The sequence below is a fragment of the Bidens hawaiensis genome, unplaced genomic scaffold (assembly GCF_021521415.1).
Source record: "Bidens hawaiensis isolate Kalapana, Puna unplaced genomic scaffold, B.hawaiensis_p1.1 tig00052442_1, whole genome shotgun sequence".
Classification (NCBI taxonomy): Eukaryota; Viridiplantae; Streptophyta; class Magnoliopsida; order Asterales; family Asteraceae; genus Bidens; species Bidens hawaiensis.
Genome location: NW_027499431.1, coordinates 9,557 through 24,738, shown reverse-complemented (window position 1 = coordinate 24,738; position 15,182 = coordinate 9,557). Strand labels below are relative to the sequence as shown.

The 15,182-nt window shown below is 33.3% G+C and overlaps 1 pseudogene across 1 annotated transcript; it reads left to right on the top strand.

The window, feature by feature from the left end:
• Positions 1-11,438: 11,438 nt before the first annotated feature.
• LOC143599626 (putative plastid-lipid-associated protein 4, chloroplastic) lies at positions 11,439-14,188 on the top strand (annotated as a pseudogene). Its single transcript, XR_013147326.1, has 6 exons — positions 11,439-11,742; positions 12,680-12,793; positions 12,873-12,968; positions 13,418-13,492; positions 13,866-13,933; positions 14,010-14,188. The product of XR_013147326.1 is annotated as a putative plastid-lipid-associated protein 4, chloroplastic (transcript).
• Positions 14,189-15,182: the final 994 nt, after the last annotated feature.

Below are 15,182 nucleotides of genomic sequence, written 5' to 3'. Positions count from 1 at the left end.
CGGTCTAGTTTAGTAACGCGTTGTGTACAATTTACAAGCCCTTACTTGTGAGTGTGCACTTAGAGATTTCCTAGCTCGTTGCTAGTGTTTGGTTGATTTCAGGTGAGTTCATGATGCCCTTTTTACTCCTTTAAATTTTGGGCTAGCATGCACACCTAAGTGTTTTCTTACTTGATGAAATGTTTTAAACGATTTTATATAGGCTTGCTAGTATATGGTAGGCCTTGGGATGTTAAAAATATATATATCTATATATGTATATACATTATTGTTTGGCCTATATTTGGCGATGTTGTAGTCGTTTCGACTACTGATGTTGCGTATGCCTACTTTGTGTTTGCATGCGTTGATGTTACGTGTTTGGGTTGTACGTTTGCTCGACCCTGATGTTATACATGGATGTTATATATATATATATATATATATATATATATATATATATATATATATATATATTGTTATATATAGGGATGTACTTGAAAGGATGTTTATATACATTTTGTATATGTATGTATGAGATTGTTTAGTCTTCGGTAATGATTACTTAATGGATGCACTCTTTTTATTTTTTTTAAACTTTTGGTATGACTATCATAATTGTTATTAATGATATTATTTACTTAAAACTTGAACTCACTCAGCTCAAGCTGACTTTGTGTGCATGTTAGTGTGAGTTTCAGGTCAGGAAGAGGATGCCTTATCGCTTGGACGTGCACGAAGCTACTTGGACGGTGAAGGGCATACGTGGATGGAAGAATGTATTTTGAACAATTTTATTTTAAATAGTTTCATGAATTATAGTTAAAATTTGGTTTTGGGCAAAATTCCCGGGTTTTAGGGAACTCACTTTGCTATTTATGTTTTCCGCTGAATTTACACTCTGAGATGTTTGTTTTAATGGAAGAAACTGTTTTCAAGTTTAATTACTTTAAATAATATTTTGTATGAATACCAACTGTGGGGCTCCCGGGGTTCGGGGCCTTACACTACACCGAGAAGAAACAGAATGAAAGTTTTGAAGAAAGAATTTGATGATTTTGAGATGACGGCTGGAGAATCGTTTGATCGTCTAATCAAAAGATATCGCAAGCTTGTGAGCGAAATGAAACATATCGGGATTGAGAGACGAGAGTTCGAATACATTGACAGGTTTTCCGACATACTTGTTAAACCTTCACCTGAAGATTTGGCTATAATGATTTTGTTAATACAATCAGACCCCAACACATACAATAGTCTCAATCTCTCCCGATTCATCAAGAAACTGAATGCTCCCGATTCCCGATTCGTTGATGGTTGATGATGAAAAACAAGCTGACAAGTCTGAAGTGTCTGAGATGATTGAGATACCTACTGAAAATGATTGAGACCAGACCCTTTTTAGGGCCCACTTTGGCCCATTTGCCTCGTTTTGCCTGCCCGAACGTGAAATCCCGAGTCCAAGTTTATTTCGGGTTCGGTTTTTCACGAGAAAAATATATCGGGTGTGACAAAAAACGCGAAAACGAGTGTTTTTCAGTCACATTTTTGTAAATTTAGAAAAACATACCATTTATTTGTAAAAATTCAAAATATTTTCACGGATCACCTAAAACATCACAAATAAAAATTTTGTAAGTCTTTTTCGGCTTAACGATGATACAATGTTTGTTTTGGAACTAATTTTCGCATTTAGAGTCAAAGCGGGTAGTTAAACGAGTATCTTTTCGTTTAACCGGTTTACTATTGTACTAAAGCCATAATATCAATATGTTGGCTTATAATATACGTATATCACTTATAGATGACCCTCGAGATATCTGGGTCATTGTCACACCCCAACCTATGGCGGAAATGTCGGGGCGTGATCCGATTGCTCACAGCTCGAAGATACTATCATAATATAAATGTGTCAATATCTAATTAATTATTTTATTTCAATTATAAACACAAAATCCAAAATACAATAAACAATTTGATTGTACAAATATAAGCTCAAATAAAGGTTAACTTGATTATATCCTAAGGTCTTGTCTACATGTCCAAACTTCAATATTCAATACAAGCAATCTGCATATGCGTATAAAATGGAGTTTTGTCAACATAAAGTTGAGTGAGAATATCACCAGTTTTGACATAACAATATAAATAAGTATGACGTGATAAGTGCGGTAAATATAATCAAAACACAAACAAGTAAGTAGACCGTTGCCAAGCGAATCGGACGTTGGTCACTAGAAGGAACACCCGCTATATGATTGATTGAATAGTAATCCCAATATACGAATGATTGAATGGTAACACAAGTAAGCAAGTAGCACGTATGTTTGATTAAATCACTCACAATAACACGTATGCATTTGTTTGAATATATATATATATGTATGTATGTATATATATATATATATATATGTATATATATATATAGTATGAAATACGAATACGTATGCATATGTCTCCAAAACATTTAGAAAATTAAGTAAAATATGGGAATGATAAACTCACCTTAGATTAATGACGAACGAATATAAACATGAATAAGCAAGCTAACGAATAAGCGAGTTGTCCACTACATGTCAAACGATATAACCAATTCAGAATCAGAGATTATAGGATATGATAATATAAGTAAAAACGAACTCGTTGCCCCTGGAATCACTCTAAACGGACGATTAGAACTCAAGTTATGTTTGTTTTAAGATTTAAGCGAGCTGGTACTGACCAGAATCCAAACAGCGAGTCGGAAGTCGGGTTCTTGTCAGTACCCTTAAAGTTTCGTTATGAGAATAAAAGTCTTCTGGATCAAATGTTAAATCCAACCAAAAGTACGAGAAAACGGATAGTCAAACTTGTTGACTATTTTGCCCTTTAACGAGTTTTAAACGATTTGGCCAGTCAACACCCTTCAACCATCGAAATTGATTGAAGTTTATTGACTAGGGAAGGTATATGAATGATTTTACTGTTTACAACTTACCCGTAAAGTGAAAGAATCAAGAGATATGATGAGCCAAAGATCCATACGCATGCAAAGTCAAACGAACAAGCATTGTATCTTCAACGAATAAGCAAAAACCGAAGAGTTTGGTGATGGTCAGAGGTAGGTGACGGCTAGGAGGTCTCTCTAGGGTTAGGATACAGGCTTGTGGCAGAGAATTATGATGTGTTTATATATAGATTACAAAAACGAACGATATTTAAAAGATTTACTCGTTTAAGTAACAAAATACGATTTTAATGAAAATATCGATGTAATAAATCAAAGATTTCGTGATTTTATCAGTAATTTAAGAATATGGACTTGTATTTTAGTTATAATCCTTTTCTTGGACCTTAATTTACCCGATTTATGCCAAAAATAAGCGATTTGGATGCTAAAAACAAATTAGGAAACAAAATAAGCTAGTTAATGAGAAAATCTAGTACAATAACTAACAAAATTTGGCTTGGACACCAAGAAAATAAAATTGGACCAGCTATAACATTTCTTGGAGTTTAAGTATCGTTAATTTAATCAAAAAATAGGAAAGAATTGGCAAAACTAGTCCCTATAGTTCCCGAAAATGCGATTAGATTAATTCAATTAAGATATTCTAAAATATTATAATAATTAGTAATTAATAATTTAAATAATAATGGGAAAATATACATATTTGAATTAAATTGTTAATAGATTAAGCTGAGAAGCGGATATTCCCGAATCACCGAGATAGTCCTATTCCAATTAAATCTTTAAAATTAGATAAAATATAAAGTATGCAATTGAAGATACTAAATTAGATTAAATTGTGAATTCGTGAATTCTTTCTTTTTCACAAAATCTTTATAAATAGTAGGAAATAAGTAAATTGAATTATCGATGATTTATTATGAAAATTTTAAATAAATAATGAATATTAAATTAATAGTGAAGATGACAATGAGATATGAAATATTATAATAAAATAATCATGAGGCTAGAAATGCATAAACCGCCATGACTATTCTAACACTACGAATTTATCATTAAAACGTTTTAAAATTTTCAAAATGTATCAGAAGTCAAAGTAGGGAGTTGAAATATTTACGAACCAACGTTTAGTTTCAAATAACGAACTTAAACAATAAATAAAGTGAGTGATGAGTTTTAATGAAGATTTATCAAAAAGTCAATTTTAATGGTAAAAATTTAATTAATGGATGATTTAATTTAATAATACAAATTAAATATGAATGATGATAAACGTAGTTTAATATCAATGAAATTTACAATATTTGAATTTTTAATAATAAAGACTTGTAAAATGAAAAGTAAGTTGTGAAAAGTATCATGAGGAAAAACAAGAGGTAATAAAATATTTATAGTTTAAATTGAGGGCAATGATTGAAATATAGTTGATAATTTTTTGAGAATATGGAAATAAATGAGAAAAGATGATTTAAATAATATTTTAATGGATATGAGTTAGTGTAGGATTTTTTGTTTGGTGTATTGTAGTTTTGTCGAGATTGGCGGTCGTTTTGGTTAACGGAATACATCAGCAAACTCCTTGTCGATTCTAGTAGTCGAACGGAAATCACGAGAAGCAGGTGAACGACGTTGATTATGATGATTGATTCCTTGGAAGGACATTCTACGAGGACCGGCAACGAAATTGTATAAGATGATAGGTAAGTTGTGGAAATGAGTTGATGTGAGATAATAGGGATGCGTCCATATATGCATGTATATAAAATAGTGCTAGTGAAGACTCGAGAACGAGTCGGGATTCAAAATAATGTGTATATGTTTGAAGCATTTAAGTAAATGAACAATGTTTATAAAATTTTTCCAAGAGTAAAATAACTAAGCATATCAAACTAGTTGACCTCCCATGAGCTTTCCATGGCAATTTAAATGACCCAACTAAATAAAGCAACATAAAGTTTGTGAATTGGCCTCTCATGAGCGTTCCATGGCAATTTGTTGGCCCAATTCAAATAACGAGTAATAAACAATTGAGTTAGTCAGCCCATGAGTGTTACATGGCATTTAACGGACCCAACTAATTAACGAATTATCAAATCAATGGAGTTGTTCGGACCATGAGCGTTACATGGCATTTAACCGACCCAACTAATATCGAATCAACGAATCAAATATAAATAGTTGGTGCATCTCGGGAACCACCCTGGACGATACATTTCAACCCAAAAATCAAATCAAAAATGGTTTAAGAAATGGATAATTGGAGTGCTTATGGATTTCCATGGATTTTTCACCCAACTAAGCATTTAAAATAATTTAAAAACACAATTTGGAAGTATAACCGTATAGCCGGTTATGTTTACCACGCAACCGTTTAGCCGATTACGGGTACCACTTAAAGTTATGGTTGTACGACATTTGTCATACCCCTATGCTTCAAGGTGAAGGAGCAAAACAAAATACAGGATTTCTTAAGGAATTTCCCACAATAAAAGGCAATCTACCAAAAATAAGAGATTTAGAAAAAAATATTTTGAATGTGAGGCATAGCCTCATAATTCATGTGTGCGTGCAATAAAAAAATAAATAAGATAAATAAAATAAAATAATTATTCTAATTAAGCTGTAAACAATTTTATAGCACATAAGGCAGTTTAGATAAGCACGTATAGGGTTCCTAACATATGTCTAGGACCATTTCCAAGGACCTATCTTATAACCTGGCTCTGATACCAATCTATCACACCCCAACCTAAGGCGAAAATGTCGGGACGTGATCCGATTGCTTACTACTCGAAGATACTATCATAATATAAATGTGACAATATCTAATTAATTATTTTATTTCAATTATAAACACAAAATCCAAAATACAATAAACAATTTGATTGTACAAATATAAGCTCAAATAAAGGTTAACTTGATTATATCCTAAGGTCTTGTCTGCATGTCCAAACTTCAATCTTCAATACAAGGAACCTGCATATGCGTATAAAATGGAGTTTTGTCAACATAAAGTTGAGTGAGAATATCACCAGTTTTGACATAACAATATAAATAAGTATGACGTGATAAGTGCGGTAAATATAATCAAAACACAAACAAGTAAGTAGACCGTTGCCAAGCGAATCGGGCGTTGGTCACCAGCAGGAACACCCGCTATATGATTGATTGAATAGTAATCCCAATATACGAATGATTGAATGGTAACACAAGTAAGCAAGTAGCACGTATGTTTGATTAAATCACTCACAATAACACGTATGCATTTGTTTGAATATATATATATATAGTATGAAATACGAATACGTATGCATATGTCTCCAAAACATTCATAAAATTGAGTAAAATATGGGAATGATAAACTCATCTTAGATTAATGACGACCGAATATAAACATTAATAAGCGAGCTAACGAATAAGCGAGTCGTCCACTACATGTCAAATGATATAACCAATTCAGAATCAGAGATTATAGGATATGATAATATAAGTAAAAACGAACTCGTTTCCGCTGGAATCACTCTAAACGGACGACTAGGACTCAAGTTATGTTTGTTTTAAGATTTAAGCGAGCTGGTACTGACCAGAATCCAAACAGCGAGTTGGAAGTCGGGTTTTGGTCAGTACATTTAAAATTTCGTTACGAGATTAAAAGTCTTCTGGACCGAACGTTGAATCCAATCAGAAGTACGAGAAAACAGATAGTCAAACTTGTTGACTATTTTGCCCTTTAACGTTTTAAACGATTTGACAAGTCAACCCCTTCAACCATCAAAATGGATTGAAGTTTATTGACTAGGGAAGGCATATGAATGATTTTACTGTTTACAACTTACCCGGAAAGTGAAAGAATCAAGAGATATGATGAGCCAAAGATCCATACGCATGCAAAATCAAACGAACAAGCATTGTATCTTCAACGAATAAGCAAAAACCGAAGATTTTGGTGACGGTCAGAGGCAGGTGACGGCTAGGAGGTCTCTCTAGGGTTTGGATACAGGTTTGTGGCAAAGAATTATGATGTGTTTATATAGAGATTACAAAAACGAACCATATTTAGAAGATTTACTTGTTTAAGTAACAAAATACAATTTTAATGAGAATATCGATGTAATAAATCAAAGATTTCATGATTTATCAGTAATTTAAGAATTTGGACTTGCATTTTAGTTATAATTCTTTTCTTGGACCTTAATTTACCCGATTTATGCAAAAAATAAGCGATTTGGATGCTAAAAACAAATTAGGAAACAAAATAAGCTATTTAATGAGAAAATCTAGTACAATAACTAACAAAATTTGGCTTGGACACCAAGAAAATGAAATTGGACCAGCTATAACATTTCTTGGAGTTTAAGTATCGTTATTTAATCGAAAATAAGAAAGAATTGGCAAAACTAGTCCCTGTAGTTCCCGAAAATGCGATTTTTAGCTGTTTTAAGCAATTTTAAAGGGGTCTAAGGGTTATTTAGCATAATTGAAAGTTATGAAATTATAAAATAAGTTAAACCATGTTAAATACCAATAAATACAAGTTTTAAATAGTTCAGAAGATCCAAATTACGTTCCCGAATCGATTTAAACTTAAACGAATACAAATACGAAAAATTCGAGATATTACAGTCATAACCAGACTCGTTTGGTTATTTGGTTATTTGTTACGCAATAAGCGGTTAATCTTTTATTCGATAATTAAATACTAAGGCATACCTGGTATTGTCACGAATGTCACAAATCCATTTTTTATAATTTTTAAAACTTAAGAAAAAGAATACAATCCATTTTTTATTATTTATTAAACTCCAAAATTACATTGATTTGACACAAGGCATTATAAAAGTGTCGTGCTAACTTAGTAACATGTTTAAAACGATATGTAAACGTGCTATACATTGAATTAAACCTGTATTGTATTAACTTCTGATTTAATGATATATACTATTATCCATTGGACAAAATGCTGGTTACTTGACCAAAAAGACTCCTAACTTACATTACCGTCTCTGATTACAATTTATATATATATATATATATATATATATATATATATATATATAAACCTGTATTGTATTAACTTCTGATTTAATGATATATACTATTATCTATTGGACAAAATGCTGGTTACTTGACCAAGAAGACTCCTAACTTACATTTCCGTCTCTGATTACAATATATATATATATATATATATATATATATATATATATATATATATATATTTACAACTTTTTGATGCAGTGAAGGTTGTACATTTGGCTGTTTTTGTTGTACATGCTTCATAACTATACGTTGTGAATTCAGTGTTGTACTTCTCTTTCTTAGAGCATTCTCATCCAACCCCTCATATTATGTGAGGGGTGTTTTCATAATTTAGAGAGTGATTCAGGGTGTTGTGAGTGAATAGTTTTTATATTTTAGAAAAAAAAGTATTGATTTTTCTGTATATTTGAAAAGTTACTGTTTATCCCTTATAATTTTTTAATATATTTTGAAAGTGGTTGTGAGTGAAGGAAAGATAAAAGGTATAAAAAGTATTATTTAATCGAAATGAAAAGAGAAAATAAAGTGAGTTTTAGTGTAATTTTTGGTTTGGAGATAAGAGATAAGAGTTTTAGTGTAATTTTTGGTTTGGAGATAAGAGATGAGAGTTTTAGTGGGGGAGAAAGGGGATGGGAAGAGAAAGCCACTTACACTTCCACGTACTTGATTATTCACGCTCCAATATTCCTCCACGTTATGCTTCCTCCTTTAGCCATTTGCTATCTCCTGGACACCTACTCATACCCAGAAACTCAGAAATACGAGACGCCACAATTACGCATCTGGTTATAGTTTTGTTAGTTACAATTTTACTAACTCAATTAAACCCTAAATTCCTCATCACTCACCATCTGCCACAATTATCAGATAGACACCAATCCTACTCTTTGCTATTAGAAGAAGACAACAACACCACCACCGCTTACTTACGTCATGTAGCAACTTAGAAAGAGCGAGATAAGGGTGTGAAGCAGAAAAAGCGACGACGGAAGCAACGCAGGTTCCATGCGAAGACGGCGGCGATTAATGATAAGCCATCGGTAAGTGATATTTCCTTTTGATTCCTCTGCTACCTTCGTATTTTTTATTTGACCTTTTTAACATACTATTGTAAAAAGGCTTAGGGTTTTTAATTAGTGCATCTTTTGATTAGGGCTTTTGACGATTTTTAAACAATGGGTTTACAGGCTTATGCTTTATTTGCTAGGTACACAGTTTCGTGCATGCTTTCCTTCACCAAAATTCTGTTTTTTGGCTTCAATTTTTATTGAATTAGTAGTAGATGTATCTAATCGATTTGCGCATGATTATCAATTGCTATTTGTTTCTACATTTCAAGGTAATACTAAATGTCTGATGATTACGTTTTATGCTTTGTATCTTCCATTGCTAAATTGTGTTGCATGTGTTTGATTGGTGACCCATACATAAAGCAAAAACGTTGTGATTATAATCAAGATATTAGTTCTATTAAGTTATATATTTTTAGGTATATCATTGATCGTCAATTATAATACTTTCTAAGAGCTTAATGAAACATTAAGTTTATTTACATACTTAAAGATTGTTAACTATAGTTGTTATGTTAGTTATCATTAGTTTTACCATTCACTATCATAATGTTGCTTATTTTTTTATGAACCAGGTCACTACAGAACTGAAAAGATGCGGTGATGACGACAATGCGGATTTAGAAATGAGCAACGTGCTTCTAATGGGCCGAACAGGCTTAGGTATTATCATCTATACATTGTGTTTGAAAGTTTGTACAGATTATCAAGTTTTTTACTACAGTTTTATTGAATTTGTGTAATATTGTTTCTAGAGTAGATCAAAGAGAAACAGAGAAAAGAAGCTTCACGACTGGCTCCAAATCATACATTTTAAAGGTATATTCTCCGTCTCTATCCATTGCTATACTCTTTTTACTCCATAGCATATTTCATTTATAGTTGGTTAATCTCTTATTCTTACATGTTGCTTAAGTCCACAATCCAAATATCATCAATTTGGTTTTTATTGTTTCTGTCTACATTTATTTATTATTTTCAGTATATATTTTCCTGGGACATGAACACCGCTCGAGAAGATTGAGGCTGCTGGAGAGAAAAAAGATAGGCAGTATATATAAGAAAGCAATAAAGCAATACGTGAAGGTAATTTTCAATGTTTACTTTCTCGACCGACTTTTAACTTATTAATTTCATGTGTATGTTGGCTAAATCTCTATATTTTGATTCTCAGCATGGAAAGTAAACCAAGTACGAGACTAATTTTGAAGAAGACAAGAAGAGTAATCAAAATGAATATGAGCAATGATATTTTTCATATATTCTGTTTGTGTATGGGTGATTAAAACAACTGAGAGGAATTCTTGCTATCTTTCATTGGATTAAGAAGGTAAATCATAAGGTTTATATATAACAATATGGTATAATGTTGCCTTTGTCACAATTTTATTCTTGGGGTAATTTTCTTTCAGTTTTTCATTCATCTGTTTTTTGTTCCAGAAATTATGGAAGAAAATTGGTTAGGAATGATTGATATGTTGCCGCTATGATGATAATATTGCAAAGTGTCGGGTAATTTCTAACGAAGCTACTAGCCCTCTTATAAATATTAGGTGAAAAGAAAGAATCAACAACAGATCTGTTTAAACTTTGAAGTTGTTTCGGATGATCTTCTGGCATTGAACAAGAATCTACAATTTTTAGTTGTTTCGTTCCATCTGAAGATCGCTGAGAGGTGGTCTAAATGACCCTTTACCTTTATGGTGTTCTTAATTTAATCTATAGCTGTATCATAGACACAAACCCGTGCAGCGCGAGCATCAACCTCAGTTTAAGTACATGAATAAGTCAAGTGACAAGTTAACAACTCAAACCACTTTTTTTTTCTCCTACAATTAATAGCAGGAAAACAGTTACTATGGTTCAGTTTGAACCACAGTTTGACCCTGGATCATGAACAAAGTTGAGTATATTGACGAGTTGTTGTGGGTCAGATTGCAGTTACATGTATTCACGGTTTTTGTTTTTTTTTTCTTTTTCATTTAACAGTATGTAACTAATCTATCCTTTTGTTAGAACTCTGGTGACTATAGAACTACTAAAAAGTAGTTCATTATCAGAATGAAAAGTTTTGTAATCAATTATTGAAACAGGGCATTACACCGTTGTGGCGGGTTTGAATACTAGTTCCACTCCAATTGAGAAGTAACTTGTTTTCCACGTCATAGCCCACAGCAACTTCTCTATCAGAATGGTATTTCGTTGATAATAAAAAAGAAGTATAAGTGTTATTTTCATCATTAAAATTTGGTCACTTAGGCAATTTAGTCCATTGTTTTTTATGTAAGATGGGGTGACAAAGTGCTATTCGGATAACTAATCGTCTGGCTGACAAAATCAGACTAAAACCAATAATAAAAAAACACAAACAAATACAAGCACCACTTGTTGTAGCTTCTATGGCCTTATCCACTCCTTCAACCACCATAACCATCACCACTCCTCAGTCCTCACCACCTCACTAAACTCCTCCACCCTCACTCCTCCGCCACCACCATAACTTTTCCGGCCAAACCCACCACCGGCCAACACCTAACAACACCAGCACCGGTCTCAAAGTGGAGGACAAATGTCTCTTTCTTCTCGGCTTTCTTGAACAAACCAAAAGATGCAACTGCCATTAAAGAAGAGCTTCTTGAAGCCATTGCTCCTCTTGATCGTGGTGCTGAAGCTTCCCCTGAGGACCAGCAAACTATTGAGCAGGTCAGCCCTGCAATGGATAGATTTTGAAAACTGATATCTTTTCTTCTTTTGGATCATTTTATTAAGTTTCCCTCTTCATTTGATTGTTAGGGGTGTCAACCCTTAAACAAATTACTTTCATAATAATATATAAACTTGTTATGTGAGTCTAGTCAATTTCGATATGTACCAATGGATTCTCCAAATTATGTGAGGAGGACAGATAAAATGCTACTGTTTATGGTTAAATTTGGAGAAGAGTATTGTTCATCTCTATAATTTTTTAATGTTTCTGGAAGTAGTAGCGAGCGAATGAGAGGGAAAATGTAATGATAAAAGTATAAAAAATGTATTATTTAATTGAAAATGAGAGAGAAAATATGATGTTTTTAGTGTAATTATAGAGATAGAGAGAATCCATTGAGAATGCTTTACTTGGTAAGTAAATGAGTTCTAATTTAGTCTCGAGTAATTTAATCTCGAGCTTGGGTTTGAACTCGTTATACTTGACTCGTTTACACCTCTACCTCAAAGTCAAAGTCAAACAGATTGCCCGACTTTCAAAAACCAAACATCTCTGAACGTGGCTTATAGATTGCAAGAAACAAATTGATATCCAAGTTACATTACATAATGGCTAACAACTAAAATATACAACTTTGGCGCCTAAATTGTAAATAATGAAAGTGTAGCATTGAGTTACTTCTAATAAAAGTGAATATATTCAATTTCTTTGATGGCATGAATATATACTTTATTTTAAGAAAATGTGGCTTGTATACACCCTTGAACTAACTGGCTAAAAATATTATATGCTTAGGTTACCAAAGAAAAGTCTTATGATTGATAATTTGTGGTTAAGTTACTTGATAAAAGAAGTCATGATATGTTTCATGATTACATTATGTGCTTTTGTGTTTCCTTCTAGCTTGAACCTAAATTGTTGGATTTAGATTAGATAGTTCAAAAACTCGAAGCAGCAAATCCGACAAAGGAACCGCTCAACGCTCCCTTTCTAGATGGAAAATGGGAACTCATATACACCACTTCACAATCGATTCTACAAACTAAGGTTTCATACATTATTATGCGGTTCTTGATTTTGTTTCTTGTACTTAATTGCTTTACTTACAAAGTATATTTCTTTACAGAGGCCAAAGTTTCTTAGGTCACGTGTAAATTATCAAGCGATTAATGTAGACACACTTAGAGCTCAAAACATGGAGTCATTTCCGACCTTTAACCAGGTATCTTGTTAATGCCTAACGTGTTCTATTCATATGAGCTAGGGGTGACATTCCTGACATGACACAAAAATAACATGATTTGGGTTGTCATAACTAACCTGTAGAATAAATTGGTCGTGTTTGGGTTGACCTATTTAACCTGTTTAATTAAGTGGCTGTGTTCGGGCTGACATGCTTAACCAGTTTCATTTAATTGGCGTGTTAACATGCTTAATTAAACAGGTTAAGACACCAACCTGTTTATGATGGTTAAACGCATTTATTACATCCTGCCAACCCGTTTATAACCTGTTCAACACCCGCTTACTACATGCCTACCCGTTAACCCATTTACAATTATCATCCCGTTTGACTCGTTTAAATAAATGGATTAAACTAGTAGTGTTCAGAATGCATGAATTTAAGTGTGTGTTTGGGTTAGAGTTGATATCTTTGCCTTGCATCTCTAGGTAACAGCGGATCTAACACCCATTAACCCCAGAAAGGTGGCGGTCAAATTTGATTATTTCAAGATCTTCGGATTGGTAAGCTTTCTCTCAATCGGATCACTATGTTCTATGCCAATTTTCATTAATCCTTGACTGCAATCCAAACACAAATGTCGTCAAAGACAAACAACATGTGATAATTCGACCTGTTTGCATGTATAATTGTAGATGGTTTGATTTTGGAATTATCTCAAACGAGTCAAAAGGACTGAAATGTATCCAACCTCATAAATGGCTTTACTAAAAAAAGTTAAATTTATTATTGTTATAATACAACTTTTTAATCATATTTAACATCATAGCTGTCTTTGAAGTTCAAAAGGTATTCAAGAAATGTTTATTGGTTTGTCTAACCCAAACTGTTTTCACCTGCAATAAATATTAACTGACTTTGGTTCATGTCGTGAAGATACCTGTTAAAGCGCCAGATACAACTCGAGGCTCGCTTGAAATAACTTACTTGGATGAAGAATTATGGTTACATTTTCGACATTGATAAAAAAACTAATAACACTAAAAAAGAAAAATTTGACATTTTCAACATGATTTGCAGGGTTTCAAGAGGTGATAAGGGAAACTTATTCATCTTAAAGATGATTGATCCCTCTTATCGGGTCCCCGTGTGACATACGTGCAAAATTATGGTACGAAGACAAGATTCATGAAACGGAGTATGATCATTTAGAATCTGTTTACGTCAAACGACTATGGACTTATGTTATACATGTATACAATAATAATTTACTATACATTGATTAAACCTTCACATTTGTTGTATTATTGAGAGAGTAAAGAAATAATTAATAAGTTATCATTTTGGAAAAAAGAAAAGAAAAAGTTTTCAGCTTTAGGGAGGCTTTTTATTTAGTTGATTTGAATTCATTCCTTTTAGGAAGCCATTGATATCATGACTTACGTACTGTACCTTATGTTTAGCTGATTGACTTCATTATGCTAAGGGAGTAATACAATTTGACTTTTAGAAAGTTAAAGCCATTAAACTTTTCTCTAAGTTAAATGGAACAAACTGAAAACAACATTTTACAAATATACTAACAAAAGAACACAATAGTTACTGAGTTGTTTGTATTTGTGTTGTTTTTATAATATATGGAGTGGTTGAAGAGGTATGTACCCGCCTCAACACCGAGCAAGGCGGGTCAACCCACAAGATAAAGACATTATGAAGACACAAAGCCAAAACCTATGCGCATGGCGCATACAAAACATCCTCAGGCATCATATGCCCAGGCACACATATGCTCGCGCATCACATATGCGCGCGGCGCATCAGCGCGCGGCGCATATCACATGCTCGTGCATATCACATCTGCCCAGACACACATGCTCGCGCATCACATATGCGCGCAGCGCATCAGCGCGCGGCGCATATCACATGCTCATGCATATCACATCTGCGCATGAAATATCTGCGCGTGAGAATAAAGAGAAGACCTCGCGCATCCTCAGGATGGGCGCATATCACACGTGCGCATAATCAACCTCGTCCTTATCCCAATCAGGATTAGGGCAACCTTGATTGTGCACGTCAGACAACCTTCCAGAAGGCATCTTTTTAAGGAGAAAGAATATGCTGATGTTGAGAGCTGCCAAATGAAAGGTCGACAACTCAGCATGACACATGTGTTACCACGTGATTACAACCAACGAGAAAGCGCCAGGTGTCCCAGAGGACACGTGGCGCAGTGCGATTGGAGGAAGCCAA